At 40.2% G+C, this 23201-nt stretch overlaps 8 non-coding genes across 8 annotated transcripts; all 8 read right to left on the reverse strand.

Annotated features, from left to right (window-relative positions):
• Positions 1-17501: 17501 nt before the first annotated feature.
• On the reverse strand, positions 17502-17572 carry trnag-gcc (transfer RNA glycine (anticodon GCC)). The gene has a single exon. It is a non-coding gene; the product is annotated as a tRNA-Gly (tRNA).
• Positions 17573-17933: 361 nt separating this feature from the next.
• Positions 17934-18004, reverse strand: trnag-gcc (transfer RNA glycine (anticodon GCC)). Its single transcript has one exon. It is a non-coding gene; the product is annotated as a tRNA-Gly (tRNA).
• A 1141-nt stretch (positions 18005-19145) lies between these two features.
• Positions 19146-19216, reverse strand: trnag-gcc (transfer RNA glycine (anticodon GCC)). The gene has a single exon. It is a non-coding gene; the product is annotated as a tRNA-Gly (tRNA).
• Positions 19217-20012: 796 nt separating this feature from the next.
• trnag-gcc (transfer RNA glycine (anticodon GCC)) lies at positions 20013-20083 on the reverse strand. The gene has a single exon. It is a non-coding gene; the product is annotated as a tRNA-Gly (tRNA).
• Positions 20084-20450: 367 nt separating this feature from the next.
• On the reverse strand, positions 20451-20521 carry trnag-gcc (transfer RNA glycine (anticodon GCC)). Its single transcript has one exon. It is a non-coding gene; the product is annotated as a tRNA-Gly (tRNA).
• A 1479-nt stretch (positions 20522-22000) lies between these two features.
• Positions 22001-22071, reverse strand: trnag-gcc (transfer RNA glycine (anticodon GCC)). Its single transcript has one exon. It is a non-coding gene; the product is annotated as a tRNA-Gly (tRNA).
• Positions 22072-22432: 361 nt separating this feature from the next.
• Positions 22433-22503, reverse strand: trnag-gcc (transfer RNA glycine (anticodon GCC)). The gene has a single exon. It is a non-coding gene; the product is annotated as a tRNA-Gly (tRNA).
• Positions 22504-22864: 361 nt separating this feature from the next.
• On the reverse strand, positions 22865-22935 carry trnag-gcc (transfer RNA glycine (anticodon GCC)). The gene has a single exon. It is a non-coding gene; the product is annotated as a tRNA-Gly (tRNA).
• Between the last annotated feature and the right edge of the window lie 266 nt (positions 22936-23201).

Consider the following 23201-nt stretch of genomic DNA (forward strand, 5'->3'; position numbering starts at 1 on the left):
ATACCAAAAGAAATGTCAAAAGAAATGTCTTAAATATATTTTAACATTTATTTTTTCCCTGATACATTTCCTTTGCATTTGCAGTGTCCTTATGCTAATGAGAAAGGCGGGCCTAACCGCAGTCTCATGCAGGATTGGTCACAGGAGTGTAATGATCCAGCCCTACTACTTCTGCCTTTCAATGCTGGTGTCCAGTAGCTGTTTGCAGCGTTGAGCCAGTTCACACTTAAAATGAACTAGTTCAAGTTCAGAGGGTTAGTTAAGGTTATTTTTTATTTGGATGATTTAGGTGTCAGTAGTCCTGACTGTGAGCGTCACGTCTCGTGTTGTAATGAGCACAAGGAGCGAGCCGAGAGGAGGAGGAAACAGAAACTCCAGCTCGTTACAAACCACCTGCCGCCTCTGCTGTGATCATGAAGCCGCTGATCTCTGAGCAGATGGGACCAGAGAAGCTCTGTGTTTCCACTGTTTCCACTGTTCCACAGAGTCACTAACTGGCTGTTGCACGGTGAAGAGATCAAGTCTCAGTCACTGCCCGTGTCTCTGAGCGAGTGTGTGACGGAGCGCAGGGGCTGTGTGTGTGTGTGTAGCTCAGTTGACCAATCCTGCTCGAGACTGAGGTTAGGCCCGCCTTTCTCATTAGCATAGGGACACTGAAATGTGGAAATAAATAAATGTGGAAATAAATAAAAGTTGCAATAAAAGTGGAAATAAATAAATAAATGTGGAAATAAGTTTAAGACATTGATTTATTTAATTCTGCATTTATTTCCATATTTATTTATTTATTTCCACATTTATTCCAACTTTTATTTTTCGATTTCAGTGTCCTTATGCGAATGAGAAAGGCGGGCCTAACCTCAGTCTCGAGCAGGATTGGTCAACTGAGCTACACACACACACAGCCCCTGCGCTGTGCCACACACTCGCTCAGAGACACGGGCAGTGACTGAGACTTGAGCTCTTCACCATGCAACAGCCAGTTAGTGACTCTGTGGAACAGTGGAAACAGTGGAAACACAGAGTTTCTCTGGTCCCATCTGCTCAGAGATCAGCGGCTTCATGATCACAGCAGAAGCTGCAGGTGGTTTGTACCGAGCTGGAGTTTCTGTTTCCTCCTCCTCCTCTCGGCTCGCTCCTTGTGCTCAGTACAACACGAGACGTGACGCTCACAGTCAGGACTACTGACACCTAAATCATCCCAATAAAAAATAACCTTAACTAACCCTCTGAACTTGAACTAGTTCATTTTAAGTGTGAACTGGCTCAACGCTGCAAACAGCTACTGGACACCAGCATTGAAAGGCAGAAGTAGTAGGGCTGGATCATTACACTCCTGTGACCAATCCTGCATGAGACTGCGGTTAGGCCCGCCTTTCTCATTAGCATAAGGACACTGCAAATGCAAAGGAAATGTATCAGGGAAAAAATAAATGTTAAAATATATTTAAGACATTTCTTTTGACATTTCTTTTGGTATTAACATATTTATTTATTTATTTCTGTATTTATTTATTTATTTCCATTTTTATTTATTCATTTATTTATTTATTTCTGTATTTATTTATACATTTATTTATTTATTTATTTTTACTTATGTCATGTATGGTCCTCCATACAGGCAACGTTTGCTGCACCTTTTTCCTGTTGTTGTCTCTGGTTGTTGTTGTTTCTGCCTGACGCGTTTTGTCACGCAGCTCATCAAGCACATTCCAAGTGAGGCAATGACATTATCAAGCACTCAGCTTTAATTCATATCTTGTCTAACAATTTTTTTTTGTGGTTTGTGTCCTGAGATTAAAGTGAGGTGAAGAACTTTCTATCGTAAATGATTCTTCCTATAGAATTTTGTTTGAATTGGTGTTTCCCCCCTAGAGGAAATAGACGCCCATGTCACCAGGATGAAGGAGAGCCATACTAGATAAATGTATGATTGACAGAGGTGTTATTTGAAACATCATAATTGAAAGCTGAGGCTGACTTGCGGCTCCATCCCCCGACAGTACCCCCAGGTTGTATAGATTCTATAGATTTGTGTCATTGCTCCGATCGTGGTTGTTGGAATTGCTTTTGGACATGTGTTAGAATTTAAATCTCTGCCTTGGCTTTACGGTTCTGTGTAATACAGAGTGAAATGTTGTCCTTTTTTGTTTCACGCTTTTATTTAACACCTGTCACACTATTAAAACAGAACAAGTGATCATTTTCTGAATCAAAGCTAATCAAAAAACTACTTGTGGAGCAGCATATGGCAAAAGAGAGACCGGAAGGGCTGGCCATTATGCCTACTGAGGAGATTATTGCTTTGGATGTGGATAAAGGAGACTGTTGAGGGTTTTTTTCTGCACAATGCCAAACTCGTAGGGATGCTCTTGCGAAAAAGGTGAGCGAGTGCCTTTTCAAGGGGATTTGGAGCTCCCGATTGGCCGCTGTGCCAACCTGTTAGCCCTAATGTCTATGCTGAATCACAACCAACTGTGTTTTTGATACGATTTTTGGCAGAGATGCTTTGCAAAACAGCAGCATATCCACAGGCTTAGTGCAGAGCGTGTACTGCAATTTAAAAACCCTGAACCTGTGTTCAACTCATTGTCTGATGTGATACAACTTTCCTCTGCTACTGAGAAACGATAGTGTCAGATCTACAATATTTGTAGATGGTTTGTAGATACTACAACAACTACACATTTTTTGTCCTTCAGGCTCTTGCTTTTAACACAGCACCAAAACTGCAAGGATCACAAGTAATTTGACTCGTGAGTTCTAAATATCTCTTGAGCAGCTGTTTATTGTTCCAACACTAATGAACAAAACAAATCTGACTTGATTGATTGATTGATCGATTCAGATTTGCCAAAATACACCAGTTGGGTTCAATTTACAAAGCAGGGATTTACAACCTGGCTCATATGGCTTGAGGATAACAGGAGTAATCATCATACCATGTTCATTTATTAGCTGGTAATGAAAACATGCAGCTTAATGTAGAATCTCACCTGATTTCACCGAGCTCCATCCCCTGGAACAAGAAGTCTGGAACATTTACTCTTTCTCTTAAACAGACACACAGAGACCCTGATCTGACCCCAGGCAGAAAGATGCACAGACTCTCGGTGGTGTGTGGATGAGTTGAGGTACAGCCAGGGTCAGTCCCTCTGTGCTGTCTCGCTCCTACGGTAAATTGGCCACTATTTTGAGAACAGGTCTGACCTCTGAGTAACCACCACATGTGTCAATTGTGGTGGTTATGTTTTGGCTCCTGTGTACAGGGCTGCGAGTGGAACTATTGCAGAGGTACAGGATCCGTCTGTGGGAGCATTTAGTGCATCAAAATTCAGTGAATGACATTTCATCAATCTGCAGCAGGACAATCTGAAAAAATCTGACAGCTGAAGCAACCAAACGTGTTTTCAAGGTGAAAAATATCCTCGACTGGCCGAGTCAATCACCTGATGTCAATCTGACTGAGCTGCACTGCTCCTGCTCAAGGAGTAAAGGCAGTGACTCCACAACAAGCTAGAGCTTCATGTAGCGCTGTCTGCTTAAATTCGAGCTGCAATAAACGATCATTTTCATAATTGATTAATCTGTTGATTATATCCTTTATTAGAATTATAAGTTATTTGTTCCTTAAAAATGGTATAAAATTGTCCCTCTGTGTTGCCCATTACCCACGATGACCTTCTCAATTGTCTTGTTTTGTCCACAAACCAAATATAGAAATTTTCCTGTCATTAGAGGAGCAAAGAAACCAGAAGATATTCACACTTAAGAAGCTGAAATCAGAGAATGTGTCGTATGTACATCACATTGTAATGTGTTGTGTGTTGTAGTGAAATTGATAAATTGATTATCAAGTGATGAATCGATTAATTGTGACAGCCCTAGCTTAAATTACTTATCTTCACACACTTCTATTTATATTCATGTAAACTTTCTGTTAGTTGACCCTTTAATGTGCTGTTCATTATTTAATTTCAAATTGAATGTGCTAAAGCCTGAAAAATAAGAATAATCAAACTATCAAATCTTTAAAGTGTGGACTATATGTTGTCCACACAATTGTTTACACATCTGCTTTTCATTAAATTCAATCACCTGATTGATCCAGTTAACCACAGTTTGTTTGTTATAGCTGGGCTCTAAATGATGCTGGAAGCTTGCTTCCTGTGCAACTTTATTCTTGCCTCAGCTCACTTGTCCAAGCTCAAACCAAACGTCAAAGTTAAGAGTGAGAAGTTTAAAGAAAAGTCAAACGAACAACACCGCTTGAAATTTCATTTTCTTATATCTTTACCCCCGAAGCAGTTGAGTGACAATTTCCTCCATCCTTTAAAAGAGTTCAAACCAGTACCTGTCTTTGGGTTCTCCTGCTCCCTCTGTTTGATTGACGTTTTAAAGAAAGACTCAGGTAGTTGTAGAACTTGTACCAGGCTCTGGCGAGATGTAGATCGAGCCCTCTGGCTAAACTCTGGAGAGGAACATTTATCGTAGCCACCAACACCTGCAGTCCCCAGGCCAGTGAATCAAATCCTGACATTTACACAAGTCTGAAGCAACAAAAGGCTACAGAAATCCTTTTACTGCTATTTGCTGACCCCTCACTGTTCCTCTAAAGAAGTGTTGGTTCAGTACTTTATTGTCACTCTTTAACTGCACAGTGGTGAATTCTTAATGGACAGGTTGAAAGCTGTGACTAAATTAAAGAAGTGGGATTCACATGAATAAGTTACCATGGGGATCTGAGGTAGATCTAAGAAATAGACAACAGCCTGATAACAATAACGTAGAGAATTAAAACCTTCTTCGTTCGTCAAACTATTTAACATGTTTAAGGTTTTGATCCTTTATAGTTAGATCTTCTGTCCTTTTTATACATTAAGAATCTGTGCAAAACAATATTTATCACAGTAAGTTTACAATGACAAAATTCACCACTTTATAATAAATATGTGAATGAAAAAATACCATTCCAGAGTCAAAAGTAAAGGATCCTGAATTTAAAATGTAAAAGTTTGCGATTATAAATAGCTTAATATACTCAACTAAACTATATTATATATTGCATTTTCTTGTTCTATAAAAACAAATGGGATTATTAACGGGGTTGAAAAGAAGAATTCTGCTTCACTAATTTTGATTGTACTGTTTAGTTTGATAATAGGATAATAATTTACTGTGATCCTTAACATTGTTTTATTGTTGATAAACGCAATCTCACATTCATGATCAAAATAAACAAATATAAAAAGCTGCCTCACCACTTAACAACATAAAGCCTGCAGGATGCATCGTGATCACCAACCCCCAACAGATGAATGACAGAAATGACTTTCACATCAGGGTCTCCCACAACCAATTAAACTAACGCAAGATGACAATTTGCATTTGGTCTCTAGTAGCAACACTCGCTGTTGGGATCAGCGGATGACTCCTTCCTTTGCTGGTGTTTTCACTCCACCACCTTTTTTGGATGGAGCAGTATATAACCTTTAACACTTCCCCAGGGATTACTTCCACTTAGCAAAGTGATAATAATCTGGAGCTCATCACAGGAATGTGTGCAACTTGGCATGGCATGAAAGCTTTGAGAGAAAAGTGCAATGACATGAATGACTGCAGTAGGTTTTTAGGATCGGTCATCTGTTTTCAGTTTGTCCTTATCAGCTGTGCAAGCCCTCTGGCAATAGCCAACCCCGGGCACGAGCCTTATCGAGCAGCTTTGTCAAAGAAAAGTTGTAGAAGTATTTTTGTTGCCTTTGGTCCAATTTTTTAATCCATAGGAGAACACAATCAACAGACTGAGGTTTTAGAGAACTAGACAATCAGAGTATACTTGAACCTTACTTGTGTCTTTGGGATGAAAAGCAGGGCCAGAGGAAAGTAGGATGGATGGAATTTCCTGGCATGTCTCCATACAAAAGTTATGTTGATAGAAAAAAAGTGAAACTGTTTATTGGCTTGGTACCCTCTGTGTTTCTTTGAAATGTAATCATAACCCCAGGTGGACATATTTATTGCATACACAGGCAACACATTGTAGTCGCAGGAGCTTATTATTTATCAATATTTAGTCGGAGAAGTATTCAGTGTAAACATGAAAAAAACAATGGCTGAATCAGTTTGATTTAGAAAGAGCTGGTGGTGTCCTGGCATAGAGCTCAGTTAAATCTCTGCAAATGAAAGTGGCAAAGAAGGAAGACAAAGGACACAATAGACTGTTATTCTCCAGTAGAGCTGGCAGAGGCACAAAGCCAGGAGCCGTTAAAGTTATAATTTGGGAATTTTGCAGCTTCAAAAACCTCAGCTTGTACTGACGAGGATGAAGTGGCTGGTGGTGGGTCGTACTAATTACAGGGCACACCGCAGGTTTGGTGTGTCTGTGACTCAGACCGAATCTTCTCAGGATTTTTTACATTTCCTTCAGATTCAATTTTAATTTAGATCAATGGAATATATTTTATTATAGGGTGATTCTGATGAAAGAGTCAACATTGCAGCTACAGCCAGTGAACAGCTGCTGGGAGGATTTTTATGATTCCTCTGCAAACAATTCACTATACATATATGTATTAAAAAATGTATGTACATATTGAAAGTTAATTTAAGTGTCTACGGCAGTGCCTGTGGCTCTGTGCATCAAGAGGGCCTGAAGCTAAATGCACTATGAAGACAAAGGTAAAACATCATGGTAACAGTTTGGACCAACTTGGGGGACCGACTAACCCAAGTCACCATTCACAGAGCAAAGCCCCTAGCATTTCAAAAAATTTCAATTATTGATTCCCCCTAGTGGTGGTTGAAAAAAGGAAATGGAGCCGCTCACAACGTGCCCATTTACATTTCGTTTTTAAAAGATGCTGCAATTGCATATTTATTTGTACATGTTGCTTGTTAATAACTGTCCAACATGGTGATGGAATGTAGAAAATGGGATAAATAAATACTGTGATTGCTAGAAGTGTTATTATAAAGGGCTTTGAGGATAAACTACCGCGGCTCTTTTGGGATATTCACTTACAAAAGGCTCCGTGTTGTCACTGACCCTGAGCAAGCTCCTGAAGTTTTCTCTCAGGCTGTGCCACCTCTTTGTGACTTCCCCATTTGCCGTTCATGCTTATTTAATCACTTTTTTTGTATTTCATCCAGATTAATCTCACCTAAGCTCTTTAAATTAATCTAATTGAATCTCTTTTTCAGCTCAGACATTGAGGGGCAGTTAGAGTTTATAGTCATCTGCCTCATTTTCTTTTAAGCTCCTGTCATCACATCAGTCACATCCTGCTTAATCCCCAACCGCTGAGAACCACCAGGGGAGAGGAATAACCCTGTGATTCCCTCGCCGCCACTCTGTTTATTATTGGTGCGTTGGATATCAGGATCTGAGGTGATATAATGCTCCACCAATGATCGACGGATCTTTAGAGCGCAAGTGAAACAGAGTAATTTCCTTGCATTTGTAATGACCCCTTTTAGTGTGTCTCAGCTGTGGCAGAAAGTTTGAGTCCAGCCCTTTGCTCTCCATATATCATAATCAGGATTAGGTTATTTACATTGTTCTCGATCCAGTATTAGGGATTATTAATTCCATTACTAGTTTCCAAGCACTGTCCCGTGCAAGTGTAAGAAGGTTGATCATGTTACTGCCAGATTTCTTGGTAATATATGCAAGCGTCTTGGTAGAGTTGAGAGTTAGAGCCTCTGGCCTGTTGCATGAAATGCTCCGTCGCTGAACGCTAACATTAACACTCCAAGAATACTGATGAGAGCTGGAGTTTACAGGCAGTCCAGATTCTTCAGCTCATGCGTTGGTGTCGCAACCAAATTATTTTTATCTCCCTGCTCAGTGTAGCTCTAGGTTGCTGAAAGGTTAGATAGTGCACAGAATTGTGATACTTGAAACTTAATTTAGAGAATATAGTCCTCATTCAGTTCCCATTATTCAAATTTTCTTCTTATTCAATTCAGCTACTTTTAAATATGCTCTTAAATCTGGATAATCTTCAGAAATTCATCTTGGTGGGCTGTGTGTGAAAACTCCAATGTCCAGGTCTGTTTCCTCGGACATTGTTAAGAGTTTCTCCTGCCAGCCCCCGAGGAAAACTATGTATAATGTCAGAGTGAGCCCATATGATACAGCAGGAAATGAGTTGGAGGATTCACTGCAAACGAGTTGGCTTGTTGAAGACGCTTCTAACACAAAACTCTATAAACAAAGGGAATAGAAATACATGGAGTCATATACGTAGAAGATACTGACAAAGATTTCTTGGAAAGCCAATGAGATTCAAGAGCTTTTGGTGACAAGGGGCATTGCTGGTGTGGATGTGCTGGAAACAAAAACATTTTGATGTCCTGCCTCCTGCCTCCATGCCTCGCTCGAACACTCTGGAGACTTTTCAGTTGTTGTGAACACATCTAAGAATCTCCTGCTGTGTTTTTCATACGTCAAAGGCAAACTCCTGAGGAACTCCAAACCCAAGAGTGCAGACATTCTCCAGGGTTCAAGTCTGAAATTGGCTTTTCACTTCCCCTATACACTTCTGTTCATTGAGGATTTCTGCCGCACCTCACGTGGATTTCCTTTTCCTAAATTTATGCACACTCTCGAAAAATGTGAATGTGGAGTCTTCCCATGAGTCTGGGAATCTGCGCCTGTTTTCTCCTCCTCAATCACCACATGTGTGTCCTGGTAAACTGAAATTGAATTGTGGGAACTGAATGTGGAAGAGGTCTTATGGAGAGTGGATCCGCGCTGGGTGCATCACCGTGCTGTGCCTGCAAACACCATTTTTATCTGTACCACTCGCAGCATAACATGCACCAATATTTATCCAGTCTCCGTGAGTGCGTCTGACTCGAAACAGACTCATCGCATTTACTCTTTCTCTTAAATAGTTAAACTACAAAATTGTATACGCACTTCGCATTGATGAGCGCCCACATCGTAGCCTTATCGTTGTGATTGCAGGGGTATGTTTGCGTTCATTGCGACCATCAGTCAGCGGAAGTGACAGGACAGGAGCCAACCTGACACAAGGCTTCTCGGAACATTGAGGTCATTCGATCTTTGCTCCCCCCCCCCCCCACCTCATCCATCACAATGACATATGCAGATGTACAGCCATAAGGACATTGGACATAAGTGCCTCAGAATTCAACCTGCTCATAAGTCCTGTCTGAACAAGACCACCCGTTTCAGACCTCATATCTCTGGAGCGTGAACGATTGAGGCATCTGTTGATGTGTGGTTTAAAATGTGCTTTTTCAGCTTTTTGATACAATATTACGTGTTCATAGGCCAGACAATCCACCAATATTATAATTGGGGGTTTTACAAGCTTTCATAATTTATATCACCCTTTTTATTTGACTTAAAGAAGAATTCTACATAATGTAAGAATTTACTCATTCTTTAACTTTGGGTTATGTCAGCGATAGAGAGGAAAAATACTAAACGAAAAAAAGGTAACAGGAAAGGATGATATAAAGTGTTTGAGCTTGAACAACACTTCCTAAAATAGAAACTAGAGAAGCAAGACTCTAATCTGTGATGCTCGGCTGAATATATGGCCCCGAGGTGATCTGTGAACACAGGAGATTAAGAGGGTTGCAGACATGTGTGAACCTTAACAAACTTTAGTAATATAGCTACGCCATGAGGTCTTAGCCTGGAGAAGTGTTCACATGTGTTAGGGACAAACTATCCCAAAGCACAAACCAGCAGCGTGTCTCTTAATGGAAAATGCTTGTACGTACATGCACTGCGTTTGTGCAGTTTTCGCAGCATAAATAATCCCAAACTGCAGAAATAGTTTTTTAACATGTCGAATCAAACTTTAATGACGTCCTTTCTAGCATCAAGTCTCCATAGATTCCCAACTTCTTAATGCTTCATCTTGTAGCACAAAACATATGGCGAGGCTAAGATGTAGTGAGGAGTCAATGACTGGCCTGAATAAAAAATAAGAGTGGGTAATTCATTTACAAGGCAGCCCCAGGCGGAGAAAGCAAAGTCTAACATTTATAATGAATGATTATCAACATTGAAGTTTTGGGGTTTTAGATTTCTTAGGGAGTTGGTTTTCAATAAAAGTCTGTGCCCCTGAAAAACCTATTTTGAAAGTTGGAAGGGTGAGTTTTATTGAAAAAGTAATAATATGCTGTGGTTTTACAAACCTGATCTGCTGCTTTCAGATCTTTCTACAGGGGTATCTGGATATTTTTGAATAGCTGAGAAGATGTCATCGTTGGCGTTGGATATGTGTAAATCCATTTTCCTCCCTCCCCTGCTCAGTGTTTGCTTACACTGGGCATAATGAATCATTAATTCACTGCTGTCACATGCAGCCCACAGTCACTCGGAGCAGAATTAACTCTTGATCCAGCCGAGCAGAGACGAAACAAAGAAACTGAAGAGGCATGAACCTCTCTATATTTGTCTCACCCATCCAGTAAACTGTGGATCTGTTTACGCGTGGATCGGGTGGCTGTTTTCTAATAACGCAGTTGTGCCGTGCTCTGTGATGCGTGTTGTTTTGGCTGCTTTGCATTTTTATAATTTCATTGACTCTGATTTTATCCCGACCTCCTGTTCATCTGTGCAGCAGGTATTTCTCAGGCTTTGAACAACAGATGAGTTTCTGTTCTACAGTGGGCGACAGAGCATTGCTAGAGGTGATCTTTTTTATTTTCTTTCTTTCAAACAATATGCCCTCTCAATCATTAAAGAGGCTATATCTCATGACACAGTGGTTTCCAACCAGGGACACTTTTACCCCTGGGGCTGCGTAGAGAGATGTGAAATATGATTAGAAATATGATTTATAAAAGCTGTATTTGCACACATTTATATGAAATCTTTTTACTATTGTATATATCACTTTTATTCCATTAAGTATTGCTACTTATTATTACTTAACTTTATTTATTATGATGGTTTTTTGAATGTCCTCTGCCTGCTGTGTACAGAAAAAAGGATTATCTTATCTTATATGTAAAAGTAATGCTTAAATGTTTTAAATAGTCAGATAAATGGTTCAAATAAAGAGCCAAAGGTAATGGAAATAGTGAGTAATTGTTATAGTGTTAAATAACATCCATTATCTAACAGATGGAGGATGACAGTATAGGTGTCGATGAAGAGTATACATAAGTTCATCTGACAGGACGGACAGACAGGTTAGACAAAACCACTATAGAAGAAACACTTTGGTCAACTGAAGTAGTTTAAGTGAGTGTCTCTCTCTGATGATACAGACGGTGTTTTAATTAGTCTCAAAACTTCTCATTAATGCCTTGTTGGAAACAGGGTGTTGTTATTGTGGAGGCATGCACCTCTGCATCATTATCTCTTCACTGGATAATAAACTGTGCCACACAGATAAGGTGGTAGGTGTCCCGCTGGATAGAGAGGCAGCTGCACTATAAAACAAATCAAGAACCAAAGCACAACCTGTTTTCCGACAAGAGCTCTGGAAACTGTTCGAAAGAATTGGGTCCGGACATGTTCCAGGATTCGGCTCGATATTTTTCACCAGGGCGCTGGCAGGAAAAGTTCCAGAAAACTGTTCTCACACACATCCCTCCACAAATGACCAGGAAAATGTCCAGACTTCAGTGCATGTCATCAAGCTCTTTGTAACATTGTGAAAGCACCAACATACCCTAACGTGTCCTTTCAGTTCCCTGTTGACATTCTTATATTTGCATGTTAACTCCACTGAGTATTCTTGAAGTTAAAGTTGTTATGGTGAAACTGTGTGATTTCTGAAGATGACTGCTCTGTTAAACAACGGCCAGCAGGTAGCTTGTCACTGTTATACCGTGGTATTAGTCCCTAGACCTCTGAGGCTCAGTTTCTAAATCTCACTCTCTTCTGCTTCTCGTCTTCTTTCTGTTTTTGTATTCTGTAGTCCTGAGGAGATTTTTCTTCTTTCCCCGATAAGACCACTGCTGTTCGTCTTTTCTGTTTGTTACCTCCTGTGGCAGAGGCTCAGCTGTTCTGCCCCCGTCTCCTCAGTCACACAGGCATAGAGACACAGCCAGTCTAATTGGTAATAACCTTTCAGCTGTCATAACTCTGGCTCACTGTTGCTTTCTGGAGACAGGTGAAGAATACCCGTCTGTTATCGCTGGTTTGCGTTAGCATACAGATCTGTACCGAGTGGCATCAACATGCTGTCTTTTATTTTCCAGGATTACTGGGAGGCTTTATTTTACAACTCAATACACCCCTTTTTGGATTGTGTCTCTTATATATTCCTTCCTGCGGAATTATCTGTTTAAATATTGTACTTTCTCTTTAAAAAAGGCTGCAAAGAAACAGCTGAGACGTCTCGAACCATTATTGCTCGTTCTTTCAATAAGTTCTCCGAATGAAGATCCTGTTTCTGCTCCATTCTGTTTATGAGTTTCTGTTTGTGCGGGATTATGAGGTCAAACTGCACAAATAACTTGGGAAAAGGAAAACAAATGGCCCCAAAGATGATGCGCCTGTGATTTCTAAAGACAAGTTTTCACAACACTGGCAAATGTATGATTCTCTCTGAGTTTCTCCTTGAAACAACAAACACTTCTCAGCATTTTGCAAGTTGAATCATGGCCACGATATATTAAAAAACACACCCACTAAGTGTCATTAATATGTGAGAAAAGACTGTCTTCTTCTGCATCGTTTGTTTGTATGAGACATACAAAAAACAAGGAAATCAGATTTCAAGATAAGTTTCCTCTTCTTTTTTTCTGGAGGCCACAGGAAGAACTTCATAACTATTAGTGGTTTATTTTAGAAATAGCTTTCGTCTGATTTCTCGTCTTAGCTTTCGTCTTTATTTGAAAACCAAGAACATTATTTCTGTTGGTCCTGGCGTAGGGACAATGCAGTTAAATTCCTTCCTGCATGAATAATTCTTTTTGCTCCTTTTGGGACATCATACAAAAAAAACTTTATTTTCTCATTCTTTCGAAACCTCACCCAGTCCTGAGCTAAATGGAATTGGAACGGAGCGTGGTGTCGGGGAGCCGGTGTTCTCCCATTTCTGATGACCGATGGCAGGAGAGAGATGAAAGGCCTAATGTAAAAAGCCATGCCTCTGCTTCTTCTCCTCCCCACCTCGTCACCTCTCGTCTCTCCTCCCTCCTCGCCCGGGCTGCAGTGTATCTTTTCACAGTCATGAAAGAATGCAGGCGGCGGGGTCTGCCAGTTCTGTTCATATACACAGCACACAGATGCAAAAAGATGCAGACACACATATTGCACCTCTTCTTCCTGTCATCCCCTCCATTCTCCTACTTCTCACTCGTACCGTCTCTCCCTTCCCTTTTCAACTAGTTTCTAGGGCACAGTACACTTCATGGGGCACACTTCCCACACAGCTTTTGGAACATGCTAAGAGCTTTTAACATTTGGGTCTCTGTGTAAGTATTTCTACTTTCGTGGTACATGTCGTGATGACACCCCGGATGATGGCTGACTAAATGTACTGAAGAATTTCACCCGAACATGAACTTCGATAAAAGCTTATTTGTACACCAGCTGTATATCAGACATTCAGAGATGAGTAGGGATTTGGTTTTGAGAGTGATGTTTCCACCAGAACACAGTGGATGGACACACTGCTGTTGATTTCAGTTTTAAAAAAAGGCAGATTCCATCTTAAAAATCTGTTCTTTGTGTTTGTGTTTCTCAGTTTGTGGCTCCTTTGTCCTGGTGGAGTTACATTTATTTATTTCTTCCCCTCTGCTGATCACACCTCCGTGCCTCACGCCTCCTCCTATGCTGTCGGTTCACATTCGGAGTCGCTCTAATTTAGTTTTTGGACAGCTGGCCCGGTCTCAAACGCTCCGAGAGAGATAAAAGAAATTTTGCACTGAAACATCAAAGGGGGCGCCCCCGCTCGCTCACCCCATTCCACTTCCATAGTCGCCACAACATGACGAAATCAGATGAACATCTAAGGTCAGTGCAGCTGCGAATGGTTAATGATGTGGAGACCTAGCTCTGATTTTTAATTCACACCCAGGGCAGATAACTGCTCTCCACCCATTCAAGTCCCATTCCCTCCACCGATGACGCAGGCACTCTTGCACCTCCTGAAGAACCTGTTTATTTAAAACACTTTACCTGAATACATTTTAATGTAATTTGACATGACATAGCTTAGACTTGCAATTACGTGACATTGTTTGCTTCGCCAGGATCAATGGGCGGATAATGGAGGTGGATGTGAGACAGTGTATGTAAATTAGGCAACGGCATGAAGTGTCAGAGACCTAATTCATATATTAGAGGGAATTCAGTGAAGTGGCACATTCTGGAAATCACTTAACCGAGGTTCAAACTCCTTTTATTTCCCATACAGCTCTCTTAATGTAATTCCCCACTTTTTAAAGAGAATATAATACAGCACTTGTTCTGCAAATAATCCAACTACATGGGGGGGGCTTTAACCATGTGTTTCAGACAGAGGCTGAAAAGAGGAGCTGTAGCAATGAACAGAATGAGGAAAGTGATGTATTTTATGAAGATGGAGGACATGTCAATTTTTAAACCAATAAAAACTGATGGCCGTGAATATAAGCTCTATTCTAGGAGAGAGTGGGGATATTGTGACTGTGCTTCTCGGCTAATGCAGCTTTCATATCTGGACCAGGACGAAAGGTCATCAACCAATGACCTTGTCTGAATGTCGTCAGCAAGATAAACACAGGAAATTGTTTGTGTTATACCTGTGTGTTTGCCCAAGCCCTGATTCAACGTAGAAAGCTCATTAATATGGCCGTGAGTCGTTATAATAACAAAAGGTTTTTTATCTGAGGGGCCTTTCAGCAGGCCATTCAAACGTTAACCCAGCAGATACCAGACCTTTCAAGAGCCGCTCACTGTGTTCACAATGGGCTATTATTTCAATGTTGGTATTACTTGCACCACAGGGTCATTGCTGTCAATGCCACAGTCATCATGAGTATCTCTGCTAAAATAACTTGGTGGAAAAAGGACAGAGAAAATTCAAAGTTTATTAATTTAAATTTCAATCACCAACTCTTGTATTCCTGAGGCCTCATGTGTATCTTTCACTCTTCCATTTGTGAAGAAGGATTTTTGATTAATTTCATTTCAGCATTGTATATATCTGTTCTTGCATGTCTTGTTGCTTTCCTTGTTGTTACTTTGCCAATCTATGAGTGAACCAGTGCGTAAAGCTTGTGTTGAGCATGTGCGTCCTCATGTGGGGATCTGATTAAATTTGGAGATCAAGGAATTGTTTTTTTACTTTCTTTGTTGTGGCAAGATGGGGTGTCAGCCTTGCAATCAAGTTTGATTCTAAAAAATGAAATAGGCCCCTTGTGGTGCATGTTTAGGGAACTGCCATATATGTATATATATATATTTATAAAATCCTGCTAATTTATTTCTCTTGGTATGACATGACTAAGGATAAGTGGTATGGATAGATGATATGATAATTATTTGCAGCTTCTGACATCATTAATAACCTCTATTTAGTTGTTGTCTAGTACATATTTAAAAGAGATGTCAGTTTGAGTACTCTTTTTTGAGTGTCATTGGTGGGATGACCTTCATGTTTATATTTGGATCATCACTTTGAGGATCTTGGCAACTGCCTTGCACCGATGCAGTTTTACTGTGAGGTCACAGTGTCTTGTTCTGCCTTCAGCGCTGCTATGTCTTGAAAACAAAGATTGAAGAAATCTTGAATGTGTCCTGAAATTAGCTGTGACAGTAGAGATATTGTCTCTGTGCTGAACTCTCCAGAGACATGGCTCTTCACAAATGGGAGCGGGTGAGAACACTTTCCTTTTGGCAATTTTTCAAAGGCTGTCTGTTTCTCCATGGTATCTTGTTTCTTGGAAAGATTACACAAGAATACACAGAAAAATAACAATGTACGAGAACAGATTCATGTTTATTTATTGTTCAAATATGCACAGTTTTCTCTTAAAGTTTTGGAAACCTTTAAAAAATATAGCTCTAAATTCAAGGTTCTCAGATCATTGATTGATAATGGGAAACTGCTTTAAACTTTACACAGATTTTTAAAAACTTTCATTTAAGCAGAGTTAATTTTATTTGTATTTTGTTTTAGCAAGGTGGAAGTTTAATGAAGTCGCTGTAAAATGTCTATAGTTTATTTATCCAAGTACCAGATTTCTGTTCCAGATGTAAACTTTCATCATGGATAATGACCGGTATCACCATGTCAAAGCAGTCTTTCATTTTTTTTTAAAATCACTATACTTTGTTGATTCCAATGGGAAATTGGTTAAAGTTATTGCAATGGCCGGGAATCGGACCCGGGTCTCCCGCGTGGCAGGCGAGAATTCTACCACTGAACCACCAATGCTGATGAAAGCTCATTTAACAACTGTAGAGTTTTCCACTGACAGCAGAAAGAGGTTACAGAATGAACTATGAGGGCATTGATCGAGCAAATACCACCAATAGGGGCCAACAGTCCCCTTAAATTCAATCAAGGTGCACCGCATTAAACACACTCAAACTTATTGGTCCCCTAAATATGGATGAATTTTACACAAAGATCAATAGATTACTTTTTGAGAAACCGAACAAATAATGTTTCTTTATTGCCACTCTCTTCATTCATGTGTAACCATCATCATGAAGGTAGCCCCAACAGGGGACAATTAAAGTTTTTTTGAATCGCTATATCTTCATAATTATAATAGTATACTGGGCAAAGCTGTTGCATCGGCCGGGAATCGGACCCGGGTCTCCCGCATGGCAGGCGAGAATTCTACCATTGAACCACCAATGCTGATGAAAACTGCTCTAACAATTCCAGACTTTGTCTCTGAATGTAGAAGGGGTTCCAGTATTAACTATGAGGTCATTGGGCAAACAGTTTCATACAGTATGTATTATCTCCCAAATGTTTCTGCAGGAACTGCTGACCTTACCCGAATCCTAATCTCGAATTCAAGTGTTTACAAGTTCTTCTAAAAAGCTGCCATATAGAAAAGTACAATTGAAGTTTGTGAAAATCATAATACCTTGTTGATTCCAAGGGGAAATTGGTTAAAGCTAATGCATTGGCCGAGAATCGGACCCGGGTCTCCCGCGTGGCAGGCGAGAATTCTACCACCGAACCACCAATGCTGATGAAAGCTTCCTTAACAACTGCAGCTTTTTGAACTGACAGTAGAATGGGGGTTCCAATATGAACTATGAGCTCATTGATCAAGTAGATACCATCACCAAGCAACAACACTCCTTAATTTCAATCAAGTCGCACCATAATGAGCACTGTCATAGTTATTAGTCCACTAAATATGCATGATTTTTACACAAACATCAATAGATCACTCTTTGAGAAATTTAAACAAATAATGTTTCTTTATTGCCACTCTCTTTATTCATGTGTAACCATCATCATGAAGGTAGCCCCAACAGGGGACAATTAAAGTTTGTTTGAATCGCTATATCTTCATAATTATAATAGTATACTGGGCAAAGCTGTTGCATTGGCCGGGAATCGGACCCGGGTCTCCCGCGTGGCAGGCGAGAATTCTACCACTGAACCACCAATGCTGATGAAAGCTGCCTTAACAACTGCAGATTTTCAAACTGACAGTAGAATGGGGGTTCCAATATGAACTATGAGCTCATTGATCAAGTAGATACCACCACCAAGGACCAACAGTCTCCTTAATTTCAATGAAGTTGCACCATAATGAGCACTGTCATAGTTATTAGTCCACTAAATATGCATGATTTTTACACAAAGATCACTAGATCACACTTTGAGAAATTTAAACAAATATTGTTTCTTTTGCCACTCTCTTCATTCATGTGTAACCATCATCATGAAGGTCGCCCCAACAGGGGACAATTCAAGTTTGTTTGAATCGCTATATCTTCATAATTATAATAGTATACTGGGTAAAGCTTTTGCATTGGCCGGGAATCGGACCCGGGTCTCCCGCGTGGCAGGCGAGAATTCTACCACTGAACCACCAATGCTGATGAAATCTGCATTTACAACTCCAGACTTTGTCTCTGAATGTAGAAGGGGTTCCAGTATTAACTATGAGGTCATTGGGCAAACAGTTTCATGCAGTATGTATTATCTCCCAAATGTTTCTGCAGGAACTGTTGACCTTACCCGAATCCTAATCTCGAATTCAAGTGTTTACAAGTTCTTCTAAACAGCTGCCATATAGAAAAGTACAATTGAAGTTTGTTAAAATCATAATACTTAGTTGGTTCCAAGGGGAAATTGGTTAAAGCTAATGCATTGGACAGGAATTGGACCCGGGTCTCCCGCGTGGCAGGCGAGAATTCTACCACTGAACCACCAATGCTGATGAAAGCTGCCTAAACAACTGCAGATTTTCGAACTGACAGTAGAATGGGGGTTCCAATATGAACCATGAGCTCATCGATCAAGTAGATACCACCACCAAGGACCAACAGTCTCCTTAATTTCAATCAAGTTGCACCATAATGAGCACTGTCATAGTTATTAGTCCACTAAATATGAATGATTTTTACACAAAGATCACTAGATCACTCTTTGAGAAATTTAAACAAATATTGTTTCTTTTGCCACTCTCTTCATTCATGTGTAACCATCATCATGAAGGTAGCCCCAACAGGGGACAATTAAAATTAGTTTGAATCGCTATATCTTCATAATTATAATAGTATACTGGGTAAAGCTTTTGCATTGGCCGGGAATCGGACCCGGGTCTCCCGCGTGGCAGGCGAGAATTCTACCACTGAAACACCAATGCTGATGAAAACTGCTCTAACAATTCCAGACTTTCACACTGACAGTAGTTCAAGGGGTTCCACTATGAACTATGAGGGCATTGGTTGAGCACATACCACCACCAGGGGCCAACAGTCCCCTTAAATTCAATATCAATCAAGCTGCACCATAATGAGCACTGTCATAGTTATTAGTCCACTAAATATGCATGATTTTTACACAAAGATCACTAGATCACTCTTTGAGAAATTTAAACATATATTGTTTCTTTTGCCACTCTCTTCATTCATGTGTAACCATCATCATGAAGGTAGCCCCAACAGGGGACAATTAAAGTTTGTTTGAATCGCTATATCTTCATAATTATAATAGTATACTGGGTAAAGCTTTTGCATTGGCCGGGAATCGGACCCGGGTCTCCCGCGTGGCAGGCGAGAATTCTACCACTGAACCACCAATGCTGATGAAACCTGCCCTAACATCTCCAGAATTTCCCACTGACAGTAGTACAAGGGGGTCCACTATGAACTATGCGGGCATTGGTTGAACACATACCACCAATAGGGGCAAACTGTCCCGTTAAATTCAATCAAGTTGCACCATATTGAAGACACTCATAGTTATTTGTCCCTAAATACCGTAGATTTTTTACAGAAAGATCCATGAATTACTCTTTGAGAAATCGAAACAAATAATGATTCCTTATTGCCACTTTCTTCATTTATGTGTAACCATCATGATGAACGTAGCCCAAACAGGGGACAATTAAAGTTAGTTTGAATCACTATATTGTCATAGCTCAAAGAGAGAATTGGTTAAAGCTAATGCATTAGCCGGGAATCGGATCCGGGTCTCCCGCGTGGCAGGCGAGAATTCTACCACTGAACCACCAATGCTGATAAAAGCTGCCTTAACAACTGCAGATTTTTGAACTGACAGTAGAATGGGGGTTCCAATATGAACTATGAGCTCATTGATCAAGTAGATACCATCACCAAGCACCAACACTCCTTAATTTCAATCAAGTCGCACCATAATGAGCACTGTCATAGTTATTAGTCCACTAAATATGCATGATTTTTACACAAACATCAATAGATCACTCTTTGAGAAATTTAAACAAATAATGTTTCTTTATTGCCACTCTCTTCATTCATGTGTAACCATCATCATGAAGGTAGCCCCAACAGGGGACAATTAAAGTTTGTTTGAATCGCTATATCTTCATAATTATAATAGAATACTGGGCAAAGCTGTTGCATTGGCCGGGAATCGGACCCGGGTCTCCCGCGTGGCAGGCGAGAATTCTACCACTGAACCACCAATGCTGATGAAAACTGCTCTAACAATTCCAGACTTTCACACTGACAGTAGTTCAAGGGGTTCCACTATGAACTATGAGGGCATTGGTTGAGCACATACCACCACCAGGGGCCAACAGTCCCCTTAAATTCAATATCAATCAAGCTGCACCATAATGAGCACTGTCATAGGTATTAGTCCACTAAATATGCATGATTTTTACACAAAGATCACTAGATCACTCTTTGAGAAATTTAAACAAATATTGTTTCTTTGCCACTATCTTCATTCATGTGTAACCATCATCATCAAGGTAGCCCCAACAGGGGACAATTAAAGTTTGTTTGAATCGCTATATCTTGATAATTATAATAGTATACTGGGTAAAGCTTTTGCATTGGCCGGGAATCGGACCCGGGTCTCCCGCGTGGCAGGCGAGAATTCTACCACTGAACCACCAATGCTGATGAAATCTGCATTTACAACTCCAGACTTTGTCTCTGAATGTAGAAGGGGTTCCAGTATTAACTATGAGGTAATTGGGCAAACACTTTCATACAGTATGTATTATCTCCCAAATGTTTCTGCAGGATCTGCTGACCTTACCCGAATCCTAATATCGAATTCAAGTGTTTACAAGTTCTTCTAAACAGCTGCCATATAGAAAAGTACAATTGAAGTTTGTTAAAATCATAATACTTAGTTGATACCAAGGGGAAATTGGTTAAAGCTAATGCATTGGCCGGGAATCGGATGCGGGTCTCCCACGTGGCAGACGAGAATTCTTCCACTGAACCACCAATGCTGATGAAAACTGCCCTTACATCTCCAGAATTTCCCACTGACAGTAGTACAAGGGGGTCCACTATGAACCATGCGGGCATTGGTTGAACACATACCACCAATAGGGGCAAACAGTCCCCTTAAATTCAATCAAGTTGCACCATATTGAAGACACTCATAGTTATTTGTCCCTAAATACAGTAGATTTTTTACAGAAAGATCCATGAATAACTCTTTGAGAAATCGAAACAAATAATGATTCCTTATTGCCACTTTCTTCATTTATGTGTAACCATCATGATGAACGTAGCCCAAACAGGGGACAATTAAAGTTAGTTTGAATCACTATATTGTCATAGCTCAAAGAGAGAATTGGTAAAAGCTAATGCATTGGCCGGGAATCAGACACGGGTCTCCCGCGTGGCAGGCGAGAATTCTACCACTGAACCACCAATGCTGATGAAAGCTGCCTTAACAACTGCAGATTTTTCGAACTGACAGTAGAATGGGGGTTCCAATATGAACTATGAGCTCATTGATCAAGTTGATACCACCACCAAGGACCAACAGTCTCCTTAATTTCAATCAAGTTGCACCATAGTGAGCACTGTCATAGTTATTAGTCCACTAAATATGAATGATTTTTACACAAAGATCACTAGATCACTCTTTGAGAAATTTAAACAAATATTATTTCTTTTGCCACTCTCTTCATTCATGTGTAACCATCATCATGAAGGTCGCCCCAACAGGGGACAATTAAAGTTTGTTTGAATCGCTATATCTTCATAATTATAATAGTATACTGGGTAAAGCTTTTGCATTGGCAGGGAATCGGAGACGGGTCTCCCGCGTGGCAGGCGAGAATTCTACCACTGAACCACCAATGCTGATAAAAACTTCTTTTACAACTCCAGACTTTGTCTCTGAATGTAGAAGGGGTTCCAGTATTCACTATGAGGTCATTGGGCAAACAGTTTCATACAGTATGTATTATCTCCCAAATGTTTCTGCAGGAACTGCTGACCTTACCCGAATTCTAATCTCGAATTCAAGTGTTTACAAGTTCTTCTAAACAGCTGCCATATAGAAAAGTACAATTGAAGTTTGTTAAAATCATAATACTTAGTTGATTCCAAGGGGAAATTGGTTAAAGCTAATGCATTGGCCGGGAATCGGACCCGGGTCTCCCGCGTGGCAGGCGAGAATTCTACCACTGAACCACCAATGCTGATGAAAGCTGCCTTAACAACTGCAGATTTTCGAACTGACAGTAGAATGGGGGTTCCAATATGAACCATGAGCTCATCGATCAAGTAGATACCACCACCAAGGACCAACAGTCTCCTTAATTTCAATCAAGTTGCACCATAATGAGCACTGTCATAGTTATTAGTCCACTAAATATGCATGATTTTTACACAAAGATCACTAGATCACTCTTTGAGAAATTTAAACAAATATTGTTTCTTTTGCCACTCTCTTCATTCATGTGTAACCATCATCATGAAGGTAGCCCCAACAGGGGACAATTAAAGTTTGTTTGAATCGCTATATCTTCATAATTATAATAGTATACTGGGTAAAGCTTTTGCATTGGCCGGGAATCGGACCCGGGTCTCCCGCGTGGCAGGCGAGAATTCTACCACTGAACCACCAATGCTGATGAAAGCTTCCTTAACAACTGCAGATTTTTGAACTGACAGTAGAATGGGGGTTCCAATATGAACTATGAGCTCATTGATCAAGTAGATACCATCACCAAGCACCAACACTCCTTAATTTCATTCAAGTCGCAACATAATGAGCACTGTCATAGTTATTAGTCCACTAAATATGCATGATTTTTACACAAACATCAATAGATCACTCTTTGAGAAATTTAAACAAATAATGTTTCTTTATTGCCACTCTCTTCATTCATGTGTAACCATCATCATGAAGGTAGCCCCAACAGGGGACAATTAAAGTTTGTTTGAATCGCTATATCTTCATAATTATAATAGTATACTGGGCAAAGCTGTTGCATTGGCCGGGAATCGGACCCGGGTCTCCCGCGTGGCAGGCGAGAATTCTACCACTGAACCACCAATGCTGATGAAGACTGCACTAACAATTCCAGACTTTCACACTGACAGTAGTTCAAAGGGTTCCACTATGAACTATGAGGGCATTGGTTGAACACATACCACCAATAGGGGCAAACAGTCCCCTTAAATTCAATCAAGTTGCACCATATTGAAGACACTCATAGTTATTTGTCCCACAATACCATAGATTTTTTACAGAAAGATCAATGAATTACTCTTTGAGAAATCGAAACAAATAGTGATTCCTTATTGCCACTTTCTTCATTTATGT

Source organism: Platichthys flesus, chromosome 12 (assembly GCF_949316205.1).
Source record: "Platichthys flesus chromosome 12, fPlaFle2.1, whole genome shotgun sequence".
Lineage (NCBI taxonomy): Eukaryota > Metazoa > Chordata > Actinopteri > Pleuronectiformes > Pleuronectidae > Platichthys > Platichthys flesus.